The sequence below is a fragment of the Rhinolophus sinicus genome, chromosome 16, assembly GCF_057876585.1.
Source record: "Rhinolophus sinicus isolate RSI-liver-muscle chromosome 16, RSI-T2T, whole genome shotgun sequence".
Taxonomy (NCBI): Eukaryota; Metazoa; Chordata; class Mammalia; order Chiroptera; family Rhinolophidae; genus Rhinolophus; species Rhinolophus sinicus.
This window is the reverse complement of record NC_142516.1, coordinates 32,955,659-32,979,162: the sequence shown is the minus strand read 5'-3', so window position 1 is coordinate 32,979,162 and position 23,504 is coordinate 32,955,659. Positions and strand designations below refer to the sequence as shown.

Below are 23,504 nucleotides of genomic sequence, written 5' to 3'. Positions count from 1 at the left end.
GCGCCATGACGTCAGACGCCCGAAGGGGCGGAGCGGTGAGGGGAAGGAGGTGGGAAGTAGGACTTCAATATGGCGGCTGTGATACTGGCGGTGGCTACGGAGACGGTCTGGCCCGGGGCGGGCAGAGTTGAAGGTGGTGGCGTTCGCTCTCCCTAGGGGCCGTCAGGAGCTCAGCGAGGACCGAGCCTGGGAGGTTGGCCGGTGCCAGCACCTTTTGGCTTCTGGGACGGCGGCGGCAGCGGCGTTCAGGTGAGGGGGCCTCCTTCTGGGAGAGAGGGGCGGAGTTGGGGGGAGGGGACCGGTACTGGGAGAAAGATGGGGGAGGGAACCAGGGCAAGAGGCTAAGAGGCCCAGCTGGATGAAAGGAGCTGCAGCTGAGGGAGTGGGAGAGAGAGAAGGGGCCAGATATCCGGGACTTCGGGAGGATTCAGGGAGAAGGGTCGGAGTGAGGAGACCAGAGTTGAAGGGACCGGGGGCAGATGGTATGTGGGAAAATGAGTTCGGATTAAGGGGACTAATATACTACTGGAAGATAGGCAGTAAGACATCTATTTGGCTGTAGTGATAGCTCGGTGGGAATTAGAGGATATCAGGAAAGGGGATCCAGGTTTCAGTAAAGAAGATGAGTAATGGGGAGTTGAGGGTGAGCTGGGGACGTGAGGTGCAGATTTAGTTCTCCCTGAGGTGATGAGATTTGGGAGAAAGGGAGGAGACCAGACCCGGGGTGAGTGATCTTTGGGGATATCTTTGACATTGTCTGGTCTTCTCCACGTATGTTTATCTTGCCTCTTTTGTTGTTTCTTGGGTGGTGACTTACCTGTATAGTACACCTGGGCCTCAGAAACAGCCCCAAATCTTTCTTGTGGAACATCAAGTTAAGGTTCATTTATTTGATCTGTATCAGTGATCTCTGGCCTTTGTGTTGTGGCCACATGTACTGGTTTCTAGACTAGTCTCTTAAAAGAATAGCTGGGCATAAAAAATAGATTTTATATTAAACAGAAATTTTTGAGAGTTTTTAGACACCAGGAAGTGTTGCAAAACCAGATTTGGTAATTTAGGTAACTATCAAATCTATTCTGTTCTAACGCCACTTACTAGTGCTTTCTCTCTTTCCTCAGTTCTGTATTATATTAGTATTTGAGAATTTGAATAGATATGATGAGTTTCTCTTTAGAATTTTGTCAGATTTGATGGTGGGAAAAACAGGGCACTTTTTAGTGATAGCTAGCTTTTTCTAGTTAATGTCTCAAACTTGTTAAATGGAAAGTTTCTGTATTATTTTATAGCAAAGACTGTAAAATGTCAAAAGCCTAAAAGAATTACATTGTCTGCATTTATTTATTTTTAATTGGAGACTTATAAACTAATTTTTTGTTTCTAATCCTTCCTACTCGTATTTATTCAGTATTTATTGAATGCCTATTGTGAGTTGCGTTAATGAGTCATAATTATGGAAATGGGAATATTAATGTTTCTTTAGTGAGCATCTCTATCACTGTAAAGCAGATAACTTGCAATGGCCTCATTGGAAGATAAAGTATTATTTTAGAAATGACAAAAAAGAAAATTAAAGTATGCGACTATAAGAATTTCCTGAATTTTTCTTTTGTTTCATATTTAACTCAGTACCTCGTCATGACACATTTTATATATATATCTGAACGATTTTTTCATTTTGATTTTTGAAGAAGACAGTGACAGTATCCTGATATAATATTAAGTCTGTAGACAATTCTCATCAGTGGTTGTTCGTTCACATTTCTTGGACTGGCAAATGTCACTTTATCTCATATCTTTTATTTTATGTCTTGACTGTAGTAAGGTATTTAAAATAAGATTCCTGAAGTTTACTTCAGTGACTAAAATTCTCTTAAGTATTTTCAGCATTATAGATGTATTTTAATTAGTCCAGAGTGTAGATTACAAATTTTCCTCTTCTCTAATTATATTATTTAATGTTTTGAGGTTTTTCACTTGTAGATTATTTTAAATGTAAACTTTTTCCCCACAGACTAACAAAAACCCAACCATCAGTTTTTGTATAAAAATCATGTAATTTTCTTTATACAATCTCAGTAAATGCAAAAGGTATTACTTAGTACCTTGAAGTGTTAAATAAGCTTTTTCTTAGACTCAAAAAAATCTTGACGCTTAGAAATCAACTGGGTTTAGTTTTCCATATAGCATGGGAATCCCTGGTTCTATATCACGAAGTGAAAGTCTATCTTCTTTTCCAGAATTTAATTTCTTATTTGGAAAAGAGCCTTTCATTTCAGTTAGAAAAAGAAGTAAGGAGGGTATTGCTCTTCTAACCTGTAGTCAGGCACAATATCTTGTAAGAGTAATTTGAGTGTAAGAGTAAAATTTTCCTATGAATTGAGAGTTATTTCAGGCTTTAAAAATTTTAGGTGAGGGTAGCAAGATTTACAAAGGGAAAGGTGCTAATATGAGCCTGTGTTAATGAGCTAAGCATTGTTAAGCACTTTACATAATCTCACTTAATCCTTACAATTTGATTAGGTAGGCAGGTTGTGATACGCATTTTATTTTTATTTTTATTTTTTAAAGATTTTATTTTTTGTTGGGGAAGGGGATCAGGAGTTTATTGGGCAACAGTGTGTACTTCCAGGCCTTTTTTTGCCCCAAGTCAAGTTGTTGTCCTTTCAGTCTTAGTTGTGGAGGGTGCAGCTCAGCTCCAGGTCCAGTTGCTGTTTTCTAGTTGCAGGGGGCACAGCTCACCATCCCTTGTGGGAGTCGAACCAGCAACCTTGTGGTTGAGAGGACCCGCTCCAACCAACTGAGCCATCTGGGAGCTCAGCGGCAGCTCAGCTCAAGGTGCCGTGTTCAATTTTAGTTGCAAGGGGCGCTGCCCACCATCCCTTGCGGGACATGAGGAATTGAACTGGCAACCTTGTGATTGAGAGCCTGGTCTCCAACCATCTGAGCCATCGGGGGGCAGCTCAGCTCAAGGAGCCGTGTTCAATCTTAGTTGCAGGGGGCAGAGCCCACCATCCCTTGCGGGACTTGGGGAGTTGAACCGGCAGCCTTGTGGTTGAGAGCCCACTGGCCCTTGTGGGAATCGAACCGACAGCCTTCGGAGTTAGGAGCATGGAACTCTAACGGCCTCAGCCACCGGGCCGGCCCCATATGCTTGCTTTTTAGGTGTTGAGGAAATTCAGTAATTTAACTAAGGCTATAGCTGTAAAATGGTAGCGTCTGAATTTGAGCTTGGATTTGTCCAAATTTAATGCCCATACTTCATCTGTTACACCATTTTGCCCCTGTAAGGTGGTCACAGGGCCATTCTAATTCCCATCAAGTAAATTTAAAGTATGAGCACTAGTTTTAAAGTAATGCCATTTTAAATTACTTGTTCTCATTGAAATAGTGTTACTGGAATGATAAATAGTTCATTAAAATTTTAGTCGATTAGGATGTCATCAGTATTCTAGGAGGAAATGAATACCTGAATATTTTGTACTTAACAAAATAAACTGGAGAAACTGGATAAGGGACTAAAAGTTTTATTTGTATTACTGAGTCAGGTTGGACTCAGTTCACTAAGGACCAAAATTTGTGTTCGGCAGTAATCTGAATGTGTTCTCAGAATTCTAGATTGGTCATTATCAGTTGCTTAAAGCTTACCAAACACTTCCAGTATTTCAATCACTGAATTGGTAAATGTGAATATTGTGGTTGGTGAGTCAAGCCAGCAAGTGTGTGTCTTGGTTGCTTCACTTCCCCAACACTTGATACTGTCAGACTTTTAAATTTTTTTTAATCTGGTGGGTTTGAAATGATATCTGTTGTGTTTTTATTTGCAATTCCTGAAGTTGAGCATCTTTTCATATGTTCATTGTTCATTTGTGCTTCTGTGAAGTGTATATTCAAGTTCTGTGCCTATTTTTATTTTGAGTTTCTCTTTTTCTGATTGATTTTTGAGTTCTTTATATATTTTGTATACTAATTAGTTGTTAATTTATGGGATGCAAATATCCTCTCCCAATTTGTGACCTGTCTTTTTATATCTAAATAGTCTTTCCGTGAGAAAAGTTCACAATTTTAATAAATTGAAATTTTCACTCTTTTTGTTTTCATGGTTTGTGCTTTTTGTATCAAGGAAATCCTTCTCTTCTGCTATTTTAATATAATAGTATATCGATCTATAATGTGCCAGATTAATGTGGCATCTAATCTGACAGTTCCAATATTTGCTTGATTAGAAAGGCAAACTTCTCAGGAGTTGCATTCCTGTTGTCTTTGGAGTTAAAGGACTAGAGAGTTTTCAAAGCATCTTGAATTATGCCTTATACACAGGTTACATATATTTTCCAAAACTGGGAAACCAACAGATTTATGATTGAAGTGTATGTTTTACTAAATGTTAATAATCTGATTTTACAATGAGAAACTTTCTGGTGTGGACAGTATTAGATAACAATTCATAATGAGTCACTCAGTTTAAGCAGTTAGCATTTCTACTAAAATATGTTCAGAACGATTTTTTGATGTCTGGTTTTTAGAGTGTTGCGTTTTATCAAGAATAACTGGATTGCGGAAAGGCTGGTGTGAAAACAATTTGGAAGTTTTTTGTTACATAGGTTAAAATTCTGTGGAATGTAATTACATGGTCAAGTGAAAAAAAGACAAATATGTAAATTTTCATAGTTAAACAACAGCTTGTTTATGTATTTTTTTTTTAGAATGGGTATCACATGTTTATTTAAATTCCATTAAATACATTTAGAAGAATGAAGCAACTGTTACTAATACTGGAGAAATTACATCTATTTAAAGTCATTATGAACATTTCAAAGCAACTAGAACATAAGTGAGGAAGTATATAGCTTTTTTGTTTCTTTGTTTTTAAACTTTTTGCCCAATTTCTTGGACTTGTGTGGCTCCTATCCATCATTAGACCCTTATCTCTTAAGATCTGTCTATTATATCTATTTATCTATCTATCTATCTTGGGGCATTTGATTTTCTCTGTTGTGTATTAAAGCCTGTTAAAAACTTTTTTTTTCCTAGAAGAAGACTAGGGACTTCCTTGACTTTAGGAAGAGTTCAGAGAAGTTAAATGTTTGATCCTGGCAAAGATCATGTAATATAAAACATCCACCAGACATTATGCTGCAAATAGTCTATAGTGATATTTGTAAAAGGTATGTCCCTAGATCTTTGAGATCTTGCATTACTACCATAGTTTAGAATGTCCCTTATAGCATATAGAAGAGTATAATGTAAACATTTTGGTTACCGTTGGATTTGATGGGTAAATAGAGCAACAAAAGTAGAGATTTGATGTTAAACTCACTCTTCAGCTACCTTTAACTCCCAGTCTTCTGATTATTACTACTGGCTGGCCTATCCCTAGCCTCCATTAACAGCCCATTGGAGACTCAGGGTCCAGCTGGCTTGGCTTATCATGTACTGCGTCTTGTCATCATGGTCTTGGTCCCAGGCAGGGTTTGTATCCTTCTCATTTCTCCCCTTATTGGTGAACATGAAATCTTTCTAATCCTAACATCTTCCTATAGTTTGCAGTGTTAACATTTCCTTCTACAATTTGGTTGGGGAAGGAGATGAGCAGTAACTTCTTTTGGTGAGTTATACTTTATACTACTCTTTATCAGGTAAGCGATTCCTTTCATGGGTGGGATTCAAAGTCAAATGTCAGCCAAATTACAAATTATGATGTGGAGTGGATTTTAGGGGTAGCTTGTGAATCTCAAAATTGGAAATGTTTAATTTCTTCCATAAAAGGTTGTTCTCTTTTCAAGTCATTCTAACAACAGGAAATAAATCAACCTACCCCAAATTTTGTTCTGGACATACTTTAAAAATCACCAAAAGTCTTGAAGTGTTTATATCCTGTCCATCCCTTTTCTGGAACAGGAAATTCTAGCTTATTCAGAGACCTAGGTGTTTTACATAAGCGAAATGCCAAGATAACTAAACATTTCCTGTTTGAGGGCCTATATTAAACAAAATTGTTAGATTACTAAATGAGAATCTTATAAATGTACCTTCAATACTGCAGTCAGTAATAAGGTGTGCAGGGCTTATTACAGATGTGTCTAGGATACTGTACTTTTTGAGTTGGGTCTGTAAAAAAAACAACGTTTTTGGTGTGTATTACTGGCAGTTTGCATAGTGAAAGAGTGTACATATTTGGGTAACGGAGTCTTAGTATTGTAAGAAATTATTTTTGGGCTCAGTTCTAGTTTGAGATGTTCGAGATCTGTCCTGTTCAATACAGTAGCCACATAGACGGTGTAGGTCATGATAGACATTTCTGTTGGACAATGATTTTCTAGATCAGTGATTCTCAAATTTTAGTGTGCATGTAGATTACCTGGAGATCTTGGTAAAATGTAGATTCTGAGTCAGTAGTTGTGCATTTCTAGACAAGCTCCTAGGTTATGTTGATGGTCCATGGACCATACTTGGAATAGTAAGGTTCTGAATTTACTAAAACATATAGTTTGATTTGGGATTCTTTCTTACTTTAATTTATTATAAGCTTTTTGATTAGTGTCTTTTGCTGTGGGAGATTGTATTATAACAGGACAGTGAATTGAAAGGTCTAAAGTTCTAGTTCTGATTTTCCATTTAAAAACTGAGCATCTCTTTCAGCCTTGAACTTTTTAATTTATGAGGATAGTAATAACTGTTTATATCTCATAGCATGTGAAGCTCAGATAAGATGATATATGTGATAGTATTTTGAAAACTACATGAGGCTTTATGTATAGTTTTGAAAACTATAAAGTTTTCAACATTCATTAGAAACATGATACTTCTTTTTCACTGTCAGCTAATAGACTTATTTACTAAAGCTAATATATTGCATTTTATTCAGAAATTCTCAGAAACTTTTATTTCTTCATTTATGCTTAATGTTTGTCTCTCTCCATTAGAATTAATTTTAATGAAGGATTTTGTCCTGTTACTGCTGCCACTTAGAGTAGTACCAAGCAATGATAATAGGTACACATTAAACAAATGTTGAGTGAATGAAGCATGAAGCCTGAGACATTTCTTTTTTTGTGACCAGGCAGGGATAGTTTTTCATAAACAGCAAAATTTGGGAATGAGATTTAAGTCGGGGGAAACAAGGAAGTAGTAATTATTTAGCTAGTTTTTCCATTGGGGGAAATAAAAAGGAAGCCAGATACTATACCTCTTCTCTTAGAATTCTATTTATATGTGTCTGTCTTACTATACTTTTCCGACAGTTCTTTCAGTAATTGTGTACAATCTCTTGGGTATCCGTTTGACAGTGTTTAACAATTAATATTTGCTATCTCATTTTTTTCTGAAATATTTTATTTTATTTTTTTAAAGATTTTTTATTGGGGAAGGGGAACAGGACTTTATTGGGGAACAGTGTGTACTTCCAGGACTTTTTTTTTTTTTCCAAGTCAAGTTGTTGTCCTTTTCAATCTTAGTTGTGGAGGGTGCAGCTCAGCTCCAGGGCCAGTTGCCGTTGCTAGTTGCAGGGGGTCAGCCCACCATCCCTTGCGGGAGTCGAACCGGCAACCTTGTGGTTGAGAGCCTGTGCTCCAACCAACTGAGCCATCTGGCACTGGCCCATGTGGGAATCGAACCGGCAGCCTTCGGAGTTAGGAGCACGGAGCTCCAACCGCCTGAGCCACTGGCCCGGCCCTGAAATATTTTAAAGTTAAATTATAGAAATTTCACATGAGAATACTTAATTATGTAATTTTTTTTAATGAAGACATTTTCTTTCATAAACACAATACTGTTATCATACCCAACCATCAACAGTAATTCCTTAATATCGTATTTTTTTGTGTTGTGTATCTCCTAACTACTTATTGTACAAGGTGTGATCAAAACGTACGGTGAATGTTTAAATAAAAAAAGAATTTATTACAGTAAAAGACACATTGCCATTTATCCCCCTCAAAATGTTCCCCCTCGCTTTGAACACTCTTGTCACTTTTTGAAGCAGTTCTGGAAGTCCTCTTTCATGAGTGTCTTTAGTTATGCTTTCGTGGCTGCCTCGGTATCCTGAATTGATTTAAAATTTATAATTTTTATGGTCATTTTGACTTTGGGGAAGAGCCAGAAGTTGCACAGTGCCAGATCCAGTGAATAAGGTGGATGAGGACACATTGTAATATTTCTGTTTGACAGAAATTGCCATACCAGAGGCGATATGGGATATGGAGTGTTGTCATGATGGAGGATGAAATCGTTTGCACATTCCATGTTAATGCATTGTTCGTGATCCATTATTTACAGCACACTTTAAAACACACCTTCTCTCAACCGTAGCTCACACCCGATTGACTGCACTGAACAAGTTGAAACTTGTCACACACAGTTACTAAGGTTTGACGCACCGCTTCCCGTATTGAAGATCCCTGCCTTTCCATTGGATGGCACTCAGCGCAACGTTCACCGTAGTTTTTGAGTACACCTTGTAGTTTGAGTTTAATACTTTTTTCTTTTGACCTTTGTAGTAGCTTTTAAAATGGCTGATATGGGGGCTGGCCCGGTGGCTTAGGTGGTTGGAGTTCCGTGCTCCTAATGCCGAAGTTTCGATTAGGAGCGATTCCCACATGGGCCAGTGTGCTCTCAACCACAAGGTTGTTAGTTCGACTCCTCGAGTCCAGCAAGGGATGGTGGGCTCCGCCCCCCCGCAACTAAGATTGAACATGGCACCTTGAGCTGAGCTGCCGCTGAGCTCCCAGATGTCTCAGTTGGTTGGAGCACATCCTCTCAACCAAAAGGTTGCTGGTTCCTCGACTCCCGCCTGCAACTAAGGTTGAACATAGCACCTTGAGCTGAGCTTCTGCTGAGCTCCCGGATGGCTCAGTTGGTTAGAGCACGTCCTTTCCAACCACAAAGTTGCCAGTTCGACTCCTGCAAGGGATGGTGGGCTTACCCCCTGCAACTAACAATGGCAACTGTACCTGGAGCTGAGCTGCACCCTCCACAACTAAGATTGAAAAGACACAACTTGACTTGGAAAAAGTCCTGGAAGTACACACTGTTCCCCAATAAAGTCCTGTTCCCCTTCCCCAATAAAATCTTTTTAAAAAATGGCTGATATGCTATATTTTTTAAATATTTGGCTTTACTTGTGAGATTTTTTTTTTTCCCTTTCTGATATTTTCTTATTTCTGGTTATGACCTCCTCTTTTCTTGTTAAAGATCCTGGAGCATTTCTTGTAAATCTGGTTTAATGATGATGAAGTCCTTTAGTCTTTGCTTGTTCAGGAAACTCTTTATCTCCTTCAAATCTGAATAACCTTGTTGGTTAAATTATACTAGTTAGTAGGTCCCTTTCTTTCAGTATTTTAATTATGTCCTGCCATTCCCTTCTGGCCTGTAAAGTTGCTGTTGATAAATCAGCTGATAGCCTATGGGCTATCAACTTGTTTTCCCCTTCATTACTTCAAGATTACCTCTTTATCTTCTGACTTTTACCATTTTAATTATATATATTAGTGTGGGTCTTTTGGGGTTCATCTTTTTTGGAACTCTCAGTACTTCCTGGACCTTGATGTCTTTCTCCTTTCCCATGTTAGGAAAGTTTTCAGTCACTGTTTCTTTGAAAAAAAGCTTTCAGTTTCTTTCTCTCTTCTTCTGGGATTCCCTATAATGCGAATATTTGAGGGCATGTTGTTATCCTAGAGATCCCTTAGACTATTCTTGTATTTTTAAAAAAATTTTTATGGGGAATATTGGGTAACTGTGTTTTTCCAGGACTCATCAGCTCCAAGTCAAGTCATTGTTTTCAATTAATGTAGTCGTGGAGGGTGCAGCTCAGCTACAAGTCTAGTCATTGTTTTCAATCTAGTTGTGGAGGGCGCAGCTCACTGGCCCATGTGGGAATTCAACCAGCGACCTTGGTGTTATTATGAGCACTGTGCTCTAATCAACTAAGCCAACTGGCCACTCCCTATTATCTTTTAAAATTCTTTTTTTGTGTGTGTTTTTTGTTGTTGTTGCTGTTCTGGTTGGTTGACTTCCACTAATCTGTCTTTCAGTTCACTGGTCTGTTCTGTATTGGTTAATCTACTGTTGAGCCCTTCTAATGTATTTTTCATTTCAGTTATTGTATTCTTTAGGTCTGCTTGGTTCATTATTACACTTTCTAACTCTGTTGAAGTTCTCCCTAAGTTCCTCTGGTCTTCCCTTAAGTTTGGTGAGCATCATTATGATCGATCGTTTCTTTGAATTCTTTATCAGGCAGATTACTTATCTCCGTTTACGTAGGGGTTTTTCCTGGGGGCTTTTCTTGTTCCTTCATTTAAGAGATACTCATTTTTCATTTTGTTTGACTTTCTATGTTTGTTTATATGAATTAGACAAAACAGCTGTCTCTCCCAGTCTTGAGAAAGGGGGCCTCTGTGTAGGCTGTGTGTACCAGGTGTTTTGGCAGGCTGCTAGGAGCTAAGTGGATGCCTAGGGTGTCCAGGGCACTGTCCTGTCAAACCAGAGTGGTTCCAGGTGGGGAAGCCAGCTCTGTGTAGTAATACCCTGTTGATCCTGCTTGCTCCCTTTGTTCGGGGCTAAAATGGGCTTGGGTGATGCATCTGGGAACACGCTGTCAGTGACCTTGCAGTTAGACCAGAGCACCTGGATAGAGGTGCACCGCCCCTCTGCCCCCATGGAAATAGAGGGGGATGTAAATGTACTCATCCCTTCCTTCTGACCCCGGAGAATTCCCACAGTCCCTGGATAGCTCCCATGGCTCCTCAGCCAACTTATACAATCTTTTTTGTTGTTGTTGTACAGGAAGTGGTCTTGTGTATAAACAACCTCTGTGTAGGCTTTATGTGTTGGGTAGTTTTTAGAAGTAGGTTGGAGCTAGGCAGGTGCTTATAGTGCTTGGGGCACTGGCTTGCTGGGCTAGAGTGGCTCTACCTGCTGGGAGGTGTGTGGTGATGCCTTGTTCTTCCTGCTTTCTTCTTTTGTACGGTAATGTAACTGGGAATGTGCTGGTGATCTTACAGGTAGGCCAAAGTACCTTAGCAGAGCTCCTGCCCACCCTATGGAAGTAGAGGTGGATATGAACAGTCGCTCTTAAGGGCTCCTGTCCAGAGTTTTCCTGCAGCTCCAGGAGGACTCCCATGGTTTCCCAGCCTTCTCTGTTTGGTCTCTTTCTCTTGCTTGTTCAGAAGCTGTTCATTCAGTTCTCAGTTGTCTCACAGGAATAAGTGCTCTCTATATATGTGTATGTTTAAGTTTGCTCGTGGGAGGGACGAGGTCATATTGTCTTCCTATGCATGCCGCTGTCATCTTGGACCTCCTAAAATCGTAGTCAGCATGCAATAGTATATTAGTTTCTGGTGTATAATGTAGTGGTTCAACATTTTTATAGCTTATGATGTGATCACATTAGTCTAATAACCATCTTTCACCATACCAAGTTATTACAATATTATTGACTATGTTCCCTTGCTGTATACTACCTCTCCGTGGCTTTTTTATTTTATAATTGAAACTTTGTACCTCTTATCCTCCTTTACTTTTTTCACCTGTAAATGTAAGAATGTCCAATCCTGTAGAGAATTTTTATAAAAAATTTATTTGAATTAAAGAGAGGATAAACTGGAAGCAAGATCTCAACAGACTGATAAAAATGCTTTAGAGAATAACAGTTTGCAGGTTTTAAAAATGCATTTAAGAAGGATAGTAAGGAAGATTACATGAAGGTGGGAGAAGGCAAGATGGGATCAGAATGGGATTAGTGCCCTTATGAAGAGGCCCAAGAGAGCTTCCTTGCACCATTCCATGGTTAAGTGATGTTATAGTGAAAAGACAGCTGTCAGTGAACCTGGAAGTAGACTCTCACCAGGCACCAAATCTGCTGGTGCCTTGATCTTGGACTTCCCAGCCTTCAGAACTGTGAGAAACACTTTTGTGTTGTTTATAAGCCACCTAGTTTGTGGTATTTTGTTATGGTATGCTGAACAGTCTTCTTGGTTTTCAGTGTACAGGTTTTGCACATTTTTGTCAGATATATCCCTAAATGTTTCATAATTTCTGGTGCTATTACATAAACGGTGATTTTTAAATTTGGAATTTCTGATTGGTCATTGCTTGTATATAAAAATGCAATTGGTTATTATGAGGTGTGATAAAAAATAGGCAGAATGTTTAAATTAAAAAAATGTATTACAGTAAAAGGTACATTGCTATTAATCCCCCTCAGAATGCTCCCCCTCTTTTCGAACATGCTATCTCATTGTACTAGCCACTTTCTGAAGCAGTTCTGGAAGTCCTGTTTTGTGAGTGTCTTTAGTTGTGCTGTCCTGGCTGCCTCGATGTCCTGAATCGATTCAAAACGTTTACCTTTTATGGTCATTTTGACTTTGGGGAAGAGCCAGAAGTCACATGGTACCAGATCCAGTGAATAAGGTGGATGAGGACACATTGTAATGTTCTTATTTGAGAGAAATTGCTGTATCAGAAGCAATGTGTGACATGGTGCATTGTCATGATGGAGGATGAAACTGTTTGCCCATTTCTCAGGCTGTTTTCTCCATGCATCATTTCTTAAACTCTCTAATATGCACTTACAATATTCAGAGTTCACCGTAGTGTTCCTGAGTACAAAATCAGCTCGCACAATTCCATCAAGGTCAAACAAAAAACACAATTAACATCACCTTGATGTTAGATTTTGATTGACGTGCTTTTTTCGCATGAGGAGAACTGGGTGATTTCCATTGAGAACTCTGAACCTTGGTCTCAGGATCATAACTGTGGACCAAAGTTTTATCTCTCGTGATGACATGTCTTAAAAATCTGGAATCTGAAGTGGCATGATTGCGTAACTCCAACAAAACTGACAAATGCTGTTGCTTTTGTTTGAGGGTCAAAACGCATGGAATAAATTTCGCATTCACTCGCCTCATGTTCAAATCTGTTTTAAAAATGCTTTGAATGGAACCGTAAGAGATGTTCAGATCCTCAGAAATTTCCCTAATAGTCATTTGCCTGCTTGATCGAATCATTTCCCTTAACTCTTTCAACATTCTCTTGGGTTTTTTATGTTGAAGGATATCCTGATCTCTCCTAGTCTTCAGTCGATTCACAACCATTAAGAAATCGTGGGAACCACTTGTAAACCGTCTTCATAGTCACTGTAGCATCACCATAAACTAATTTTAACATTTCATGTGTTTCTTTAGCACTTTTTTGCAGTTTGAAACAAAATTTTATGTTAATGTGTTGTTCGTGATCCATGATTTACGGCACACTTTAAAACAAACCTCTCAACCGTAGCTCACACCCGATTGCACCGAACAAGTTGAAACTTGTCACGCATTGTTACTAAGGTTTGAAGCGCCGCTTCCCATATTGAAGATCCCTGCCTTTCCGTTGGATGGCACTTGGCAGCAGCATTCATCATATGTTTTGATCACACCTGGATGTGTTGATCTTATATTCTCCCACCTTGATAAATGTATTAGTTCTAGTACTCTTTTGTGGATTCCACGAGATTTTCTGCAGATCAGACTGTGAATAAAGACAGCTGTTACTTGCTTTTTCCAATCGCGATGCCTTTTATTTCTTTTTTTGTCTTGTTGCACCGGCTAGGACCTCCAATACAATGTAATGAAAGTGGACAATCCTTGCCTTATTCCTGAACTTAAAAGTCTTTTACCGTTAGGTAAGATGTTCACTGTAGGTTGTTTTTTTTTAATAGATGTTCTTTATCAAGTTTATGTTAGTTTGCTGAAAGTTTTTTGAGGAATGGGTATTGGATTTTGTCATGTATTCTTTCTGTGTCTTGAGATAATCATGATTTTTCTTTTTTAGTTTTAATATTATGACATTGACTTTTTAAAAAAAAATTAATATACTTAGCCAATATGCATTCCTGGGAAAACCCACACCTTGTCATGATATATTGTGCTTTGTATATATTGTTGGATTCGAGTTGTTAAAATTTTAAGAATTTTTGTATTTATGTTCATGAGGGATATTATTCTGTACTTTTCTCTCTTTGTAATATCTTTGGCTGCTTTGGTATCAAGGTAATGTTTGTCTTAAAGAATGAGGAGAAGTACTCCTTCCTCTAACATTCTGGAAGGGTTTGTGTAAAATTGGTATTATTTCTTCCTTAAACGTTTGATAGATTTCATCAGTAAAGCCATCTAGACACTGAATTTTCTTTATGATAAATTTCTTAACTACAAATTTAATTTCTTTAATATATAGAAGGCTATTGAGGCTATTTCTTTTTGGGTGAGCTTTCGTAGCTCAAATGAACCCCCAAGAAATTGGTTCATTTAAGATGTGAAACTTTAGTCATAAAATTATTTCTATATAGAATTTTAATCTTTGTAAGATCTGTAGTAGTGTTCCCTCCTGCATTCCTGATATCACCTTTTTTTCTTTCCTTCTAATGAGCCTTGCCTACAGATTTACCAATTTTATTGACCTTTGCAAAGTATTAACTTTTGGTTTTACTACTTTTTCTCTTGTTTTTCTTAGTTTTTTTTTAATAGATGTTCTTAGAAAAGAATTGATGCTTTTTTATTTGAAGTCAGTGGTATTCTGACTTTTAATGTTAGGTTAGCCACCTGTGACTTCATTGTGTTACAGTCAGGTTTCCAAACTGCCTGCCTTGCTTACAGTACCAATATTTCCCATTTTTCTGAAAATAATGTAATGCACTTAACATTATAGGTAAGTTAACTGGCTTGTACGTAGTTGGATAATTGTGCATTGTATTGATTGAGTCCATAAAATTATATTGGGGGATAAGGATTTTTAATATATGTTTACATTTGTATTAAAAGTAGTTCTGTATTACATAAACTTCACATGTTAAGCAAATCTTTTATATTTGGAATTTCCTAAACAGTGTTTCTGCTTCTGTGATAGACTTAACCAATATGTCATACTTGTGACTTTGCAGTTGGTAATTCTAGTTAGACAGACACAGACACTGGGATGTTATTTTTGAGTAACTTGGTTTTAACAACCTCGTAGGATTTGTATTTCTATTCAACATGGATAAGAAAAAGTAATATTAATATTTTGTTAATGGACATAGTCCCCTGTGTTGAAATTTTTATATAATGTGCTATGATTTTCTTTTCTAGTCTAAAATAAAATATGCCAGCATCCTCATTCTTTTAAAAACTTTTCTGAACTTTACTTGATGGTGAGAGGAGAGATGGAACATTTTCTTATTGTCTGGAGGATGTTAGAGTTTGTTTATTTTCCAGGGGTGTTTCAAAAAATTTCGAACGTATGTATGCTGAAATTACATTTTTAAGCCTTATACAGGGTTTCTCTTTGTCAAGGACTCATGTTAATATAAAAATGAATGGGTTTCTTACTATAGGTGATGGTCTTTTGGTAGCAGTTTTTTTTCTTTATTCTTTAGAGTAAGTACAAGAACTACCTTTCTTAAAATAAGATTTAGGAAGATAAAAAAAAAGATTTAGGAAGATGAGGAGATGCCAGTAGACACTGTTAACTATTGCTTGCATTATCTTATTTAATCCTTATGATAATTCCCTTTAGATTCTCTTGATAATCTTTGTTTTTATTGGTAAGTAGAATATGTTAAATTTTGTTATTAGGTAAATTACAGCCCATTTTGATAGATACCTATAAAGCAACTAAGATTTGTCAAAAGACCTGCTTTGCACTTTTTGTGTTCTTTTATTAGAAATTCTTTCATATTAAGGCTTCTCAGTTGTAAAATATAGAAGATTCTTTTGTGTACGTATTGTATGTACCTTTAGCTTTGTAAGTAGAGCTAGTGTCACAAGTGCCAATAATCTTAGGTTGATTGGTACATGCTATGTAGATTGCTTCTTTTCCATCTTTCTTCTTTTTCCTTTGAAATTTTGTGCGGAAGGAAACTATCATTTTTCCTGAAAAGTTTTCTACAGCTAGGAGTTTCCTGTTTAATTCAATTTACTACTATTTTAATTAGAATTTGGTTGTGTGTATATAAATACAAATACAGTCGTTCCCCTGTATCCATTGTTTTGCTTTCCATGGTTTCAGTTACTTGTGGTCAACTGTGGTTGGAAAATATTAAATCAAAAATTCCAGAAATAAACAATTCATAAGTTTTAAATTGATCACTGTTCTGAGTAGTGTGATGAAATCTAACACCATCCCCCTCCATCTTGGCCAGGACATGAGTCATCCCTTTGTCTAGTGTTTCTGTGCTGTGTGCGCTACTTACCTGTTAGTCACTTAGTAGCTGTCTTGGTTATCAGATTGATTGTCACAGTATTGCAGTGTTTGTGTTCAAGTACCCTTATTTTATGTAATAATGGACTCAAAGCACAGGAGTAGTGATGCTGGCAATTTGGACATACCAAAGAGAAGCAATAAAATGCTCCTTTTAAGTGAAAAGGTGAAAGTTCTTGACTTAATTAGGAAAATTTAAAAAATCATGCTGAAGTTGCTAAGATCTGCAGTAAGAATGAATCTTCTATCAGTGAAATTGTGAGGAAGGAAAAATAAATTCATGATAGCTTTGCTGTGTAGAAAGTGCAAAAATTACAGCCACAATGCATAAGTGCTTAATTAAGATGGAAAAGGCATTACATTTGTGGGTTGAAGACATGAACAGAAAACCTGTCCTGATTGATGGCAGTGTGTTGCGCCAGAAGGCAGTGAATCTGTATGAATGGATCCCCTGAAACGAGCGATACCAAGCCATTTACTGCAAGTAAGATGATTACACAGATTCAGGAATAGGTTTGGATTGAAAAATAAAATATTACTGGAGAGACCACATCCATATAACTTTTATTACAGTATATTGGTTTAATTGTTCTATTTTATTATTAGTTATTGTTAATCTCTTATGCCTAACTTGTAAGTTAAATTTTATCATAGTTATGTACGTGTAGATAAAAACATGGTATATATAGGGTTCAGTCCTTTCCATGGTTTCAGGCATCCACTGTGGTGGGTCTTGGAACGTATCCCCTGTGCGTAAGGGGGGAATACTGTATACACATTTATAAATATCTGTGATTTAGGGGTAGCCAGTTAGCTCAGTTGGTTAGAGCATGGTGCTACCGTGTTTCCCCGAAAATAAGACCGGGTCTTATATTGATTTTTGCTCCAAAAGACGCGTTAGGGCTTGTGTTTAGGGGATATCATCCTGAAAAATCATGCTGCGGCTTATTTTTCGGTTAGGTCTTATTTTCGGGGAAACATGGTAATAATATCAAGGTTGCCGGTTCGATGCCCACATGGGCCACTGTGAGTTGCACCCTCCTTAAAAAATAACATAAAATAAATAAATAAGACTTTGTTTCTTATTTTCTTTTTTTCTGCTATCCTTCAAGTTTTGGTATTAGTATTATGCTGATCTTGTATAATAACTTGAGAATTTGGCAGAATTAGGTACTTACTGAACACTACTTACAGACACTGTGCTTGATGCAGTGGTGAATGAAATAAAAGTGGTTCCTGTCCTCATGGTACATAAGACCTAGTGGGGAGATAGGCAATAAACTGCAAAACTATATTTGTTTCCATTTTATGTGTTGGAATAGTTTAAATAAAATAGAAGTAATCTGTTTCTTAACTTGATAGAACTTTAAATAAAGTCATTTATTCTGGTGTTTATTTTAACATAAAAATATTTTATTTGCCTGTAAAATTACTTAACAACCCTTACCTTCTCCCCTCAAATCCTTGACATTCTACGAAGTTGTGTCATCTTTGTGTTGTTTGTTCCCTGGTACTGCACAGTGTTCCCTGGGGATATGAATTCTCAAGTTTGGTGGGCAAGGCTCTGGTACTTCTTTGTTTCTATGGGGAAAATCATTCAGATTTCATATGATTGGAACAGTCAGAGTGATGTAATCCACTGAGTATGAAGACTGTTGGAAGAACAGAAAATTTATGTTTGTGTTTCTCTCAGGTCAGATTAATAGCCTCTAGTTAGGTTCTTTGTATTTTATATTAATCAGTTATATTGTATTGGCTACTTATAGAGTGAAGTAGTATTATTAGTGTCAAAAAGTCAGCATTTTCTTTTCCTTATAAAAACATGGGTGTAGTCTGTGTATACTTACTGAGTCATAAACTCAACAAGTGATTACACATGTTTATGTGCCCTCATAGCTAAGAATATGAAGTCTTGTGATATTTCTTATATGTATAGGCTATAAAAACCATTAAAGTCCATATTTATAAAAGAATATATCTAGACCCCTAATTCTGAAAAGGTTGTCAACAGATAATTTACTATAGGACTCTCTTTTTACAGAAGAAGCCCTGAATTTTTTTGTTTCCCTTTTCCTTTCAGAGGTTTTGACTAGCTTCAAACAATTGCAAGTTGATGGAAGCAGTGAGACTAGAACCCAAATGTTTAACTGTCCATAGTGCTCTTTTCTCCCTTGTTGTGGCATGAGTTTGTGATACGATTTTTGGAAGAGCTGGAGAGGAGGTGACGTTTAGTAACTTCTTGAAATTATTTTTTTCCCAGTCAATGTTTATTTGCAATTTAAAAAGCTAAATTGATGAACTTGTGGCCGTATTTCCTCTTGGGGAATTGTACTCTTCTTACTAAACTCTAAATCACATTGAAGAAAACATGTTAAATGAATTTTAATGAATTGGTTAATATAGTCACTTGAAATTTCTAATTGGCTAATACTTTATGTCATGACTCCTCTACTTTAACTTTTAAACTAGTCAGTATTTTTCTTTTCTTCTATTATGTTAGTCTCAGAGGCCTTATGATTTCAGAGTAGTTATTGGTAATTATAAGAAGTCATTGTTTAACTTTTTCATTTTTTGTAATAGGCATTTTTTTTTAAGTAATATATTTGCAGCCCACATGATTCTAAATTGTACATTTCAGGTTTAACCAACATCATAAAAATACTTTGAGGACACCTGCACCCATACATTTCTATTACATGATTAGTTCTTTGCCCATTCTTCTCTCTTCTTAGTAATGGACATCTTGTTCCTGGGCTTAGTGCCTTCTGTAGTTTCCCCATTAGTCAGCACTCTCACATTGTAGCTTCTACCAGGTAGTCCCCCGCTGGTCACAGGCAATGAGTCACCTGGGCCTGCACTGGAGCTCCTCCCAAGAGGCTCCAGAAGCAATATACATGGAGGTTGGCTTCAGACCACAGCAGAGCACAACCCATTAGCCCCACAAGTGGCACACACAAAGGGTGATCTCAACAGGCATCAGAGCCCGCTGGGGTGAATCCCCCCCCCGCATACAAGGTTGGACAATTAAGTTCGTGAATTCACGCTGAATATCATTGCTGAATATCACTACCTCATTACTGAATATCACTACAGTCACCTTTGAAATACTCCCCTTGGAAAGCTATGCTCCAATGCCAGGGCCTAGTCCACCCTTCAAAGCAATTTTGGAACTCTTTCTGGAATGGCCATCAGAGCTGTGGTCATATTACCCTTGATGTATGGCCATCTGGAATTACCCTTGATGTCCTGAATGTCATCAAAATGTTTTCTTTTCAATATTTCCTTTATCTTCGGGTAAAGAAAGAAGTCATTGTGGGCCAGATTAGGTGAGTAGGGAGGGCGTTCTAATGCAGTTATTTGTTTACTGGCTAAAAAGTCTCTCACAGACAGTGCCGTGTGAGCTGGTGAATTGTGATGTAAGCACCATGAATTGTTGGCGAAAAGTTCCAGTAGTCTAACTTTTTCACTCAGGCTTTTTCAGCACTCTCAAACAGTAAACTTGGTTAACTGTTTCTGCAGTTGGTACAAATTCATAACCAGGAATCCCTGTGATGTCCAAAAAGGTTAGCAACATCGTTGCAGCAAGTTTGCAATCTTACTTGTCAGACCTCATAGCACCCTGTAAGCTTTGGATGTAGCCCAACCCCACAACCAGTCAACCTGAGGGTCAATCCCACCCACTTACATGCCAGTAGCAATCAAAGCTCAACTAAGACAGGAGGGCACACAAAACCTATTCAAGGGACACTTCTGAAGCACCTGGTGCAGCTGTCCAAGGAGACTGTGCCAGGGCCCCATGTGGCACCTACTACATAAGGCCACCAGGCTAAGACTGGGAGATATAGCAGATCTACCCAATACATAGAAACAAACATGGAGAGACAGCCAAAATGGGGAAACAACGAAATCATGCCAAATGAAAGAATAGAAAACTGCAGAAAAAGAACTGTAGGAAATGGAGGCAAGCAACCTACTAGATACAGAGTTCAAAGCAAATGTTATAAGGATGCTCAAGGAACTTAGTGAGAACTTCAACAAAGAAATAACAAGTGTAAAAGAGGACATAGAAACCATTAAAAAAAAAACAAGTGAAATGAAGAATACACTAGAAAGAATCACCAGCAGATTAGATGAAGCAGAGGATCGAATCGGTGATTTGGAAGCCAAGGTAGGAGAAAACACCCAATCAGAACAGCAAAAAGAAAAATGAATCCCCAAACTATCCCCCAAAAATGAGGATAGTTTAAGAGACCAATGAGAAAACATCAAGGATAACAACATTTGCATCATAGGGGTACCAGAAAGAAAAGTGAGAGAGCAAGGGATTGAGAATTTATTTGAAGAAATAATAACTGAAAACTTCCCTAACCTGGTGGGGGAAATAGACATACAAAGTCAGGAAGCTCAGCGAGTCCCAAACAAGAAGAACCCAAACAGGCCCACACCAAGACACATCATAACTAAAATGGCAAAGGTTAAAGACAAAGAGAGAATCTTAAAAGCAGCAAGACAAAGGCAACTAGTAACTTATAAGGGAATCCCCATAAGATTGTCAGCTGATTTCTCAACAGAAACATTGCAGGCCAGAAGGGATTGGCACAAAATATTCAGCATGATGAAAAGCAAGGACTACCATTTAAAATCTAAGGACAGATAAAGAACTTCCCAGACAAGAAAAAGCTAGAGTTCACCACCACCAAAGCAGTATTACAAGGAATGTTAGAGGGACTTCTTTAAGATGGAAAAAAAAAAGTGCAGTAACTACATATCTATCAGCAATTACTTTCAATGTAAGTGGGTTAAATGCTCCAATCAAAACACATAGGAGGGCTGAACGGTTAAGACAACAAAACCCTTACATATACTGCCTACAAGAGATTCACTTCAGATTGAAAGAGACACACAGACTAAAAATAAAGGGATGGAAAAAGCGATTTCATGAAAATGGAAACAAAGAAAACCAAGCTGGGGTAGCAATACTTAAACCAGACAAAAATAGACTTTTAAAACAAAGGCTATAATGAGACAAAGAAGGACCCAGTAATCCCACTTCTGGGTATTTATCCGAAGAAGCCCAAAATGCTACTTCGATGGGACGTGTGCATCCATATATTCATTATAGCATTGTTTACAATGACCAAGATGTGGAGGCAGCCTGGGTGTCCGTTGATGAATGAAGAGGAGGTGGTACATATACACAGTGGAGTGTTGCTTGGCCACGGAAGGGAATGGGTTCTTGCCATCTGCACTGGCATGGATGGACCTGGAGGATATTGTGCTGAGTGGAGTATGTCAGACAGAGAAAGACAGATGCAATGTGATTTCCCTTATACGTGGAATCTAAAGAGCAAAACAAAACAGAAACAAACTCCTAGACAAAGAGAACATTTTGTTGGTTGCCAGATGGGAGGCGGAAAGGGGAAAGGGTTAAGAAGTACAAATTGGTTGTTACAAAGTGGTCAGGGATGTAGGGTATAGCTTAAGGAGTATAGTCAATATTGTAGTATCTGTATGGTGTCAGATGGGTACTAGATTTATTAGGCGGATGTGAGGGGGCTTGGGGGGCAATGTGAAAAAGGTGAAGCGATTAAGAAGTACAAATTGGTAGTTACAAAATAGTCATGGGGATGTAAAGTAAACGGAATATAGTTAGTGATATGGTAATAGCTATGTATAGTGCCAGGTGGGTACTAGACTAGTCGGGGGATCACTTCTTAAGTTATATAAATGTCTAACCACTATGCTGTACACCTGAAATTAATATAAAATAATATTGAATGTTAACTGTAATTGAAAATTTTTAAAAGGTGGGGGAAAGGTGAAGGGGGAATAAGAGGTTCACATTTTCAGGTATAAAACAAGTAAGTCATGGGGATGCAATATATAGCATAGAGAGTATAGTTAATAATATTGTGATAGCATGGTAGTGTCAGATCGTTGCTGGACTTATGGTGATCACTTGTTTAGGTATATAAATGTTGAATAACTATTGTGTACACCTAAAACTAATATTGTATGATAGCTACATTTTTAATAGAAATCTTATTAAAAATCTCATTGGAGTTAGGTTTCTTTTGGGTAGCAAGAGCTCTTTGATAACCTTTCTTTTTTCTCTATAGTTATAGGTCTCGTAAAGACTTTTGTCTTTGCTAGGGTCAGTTTTGATAATGTTTTCCTAGAAAATTATCCATTTTATTCAGGTTCTTAAATGTATTTGCAAAGAGGTAAACAAAGCAGTGTCTTAGGATTATGTCTTCTGTTTATATACTTATTCCCCCTCATCCTTTTTTAAAAAAATATGTTAGCTGGATGGTTTATATATTTTCCAAAGAGTCAGTTTTTGGGTGTATTTATTACTTGATCTACTTTTCTGATTTTTAATTGATTATTTTCTGCTTATATGTTTACTGTCCCCATTCTTGGGTTTTCTTTAAGTGGTTATTTATATCCCATGTCCTTATGCTGTGAATTTTCCTGAGTACTGCTTTCGGTGCCTATTGTAGGTTCTCAAATGCGTTATTTTTATTGTCACCATCTTCTGCAATTTTATTTTCGGTACTCTCTTTGGTATGTGAGTTCTGTAAGAGGAGTTTAAAAAATCAGGTAGTAGGACTTTTTGTTTTGTTTTCTGATGTTATTTTTATTAATTTGTCTTTCGACTATTGGCTGTGCTACTTCTGATTTTGGAAACTTATTGAAATTTTCTTTGTGACCTGATATTTTACTCACACGTTTTTGTAAAATGTTCAGTGAGTACTTGAAAAGATGTATTATGCTTTTGACATAATATGAATTAGATCTTATTTATGTATTTCTTCCTAGTTCTGTTTCCTATAGTTTTTGCTTTATGAGTGATGATGTTATGTTACTTGGGGCAATTCATAACATTAGCTCTTCATCACGGATTGCATCCATTATTGTCAATAAAGTCAAACATCTGTTACATCTCCATGCGGCATTTATGTGTTTCTTGTATTTTTACTTGTCTAGAAAGCACTGGTATATTCTTTTTTTCCTCTCTAAGGTCACAATCTTTTATTAGTTACATATTATGTTGTTTCTTTTTAGTCTTCTTACAGTTTTCTGCCCCCCCCTCACTTGATTCCCCCCCAGTTACAAAGTATTATGTATGTGTGTCAATCTATAGATATGTGCTCAGTATAGAAAACCTGGAAAGCAAATAGCACAATAGAAAAAACTAAAAGCCGCACTTGTAAACCCATCACCAAAATATAACCTCCATGATAAGACTGTTTCCATACTCACGTAGTAGACATCCTTTTCCA

General features: G+C 37.4%; 1 protein-coding gene across 2 annotated transcripts in view; it reads left to right on the top strand.

The window, feature by feature from the left end:
• Positions 1 to 31: 31 nt before the first annotated feature.
• Positions 32 to 23,504, top strand: part of UBAP1 (ubiquitin associated protein 1) — a 54,367-nt gene continuing 30,894 nt past the window's right edge. Inside the window, exon 1 of one of the 2 annotated variants that reach the window (XM_019734408.3) lies at positions 32 to 249. The gene's annotated coding sequence lies outside the window, so the exon portion shown is untranslated. The remainder of the gene's footprint in view (positions 250 to 23,504) is intronic. The other variant, XM_074330652.2, reaches the window with a different exon arrangement.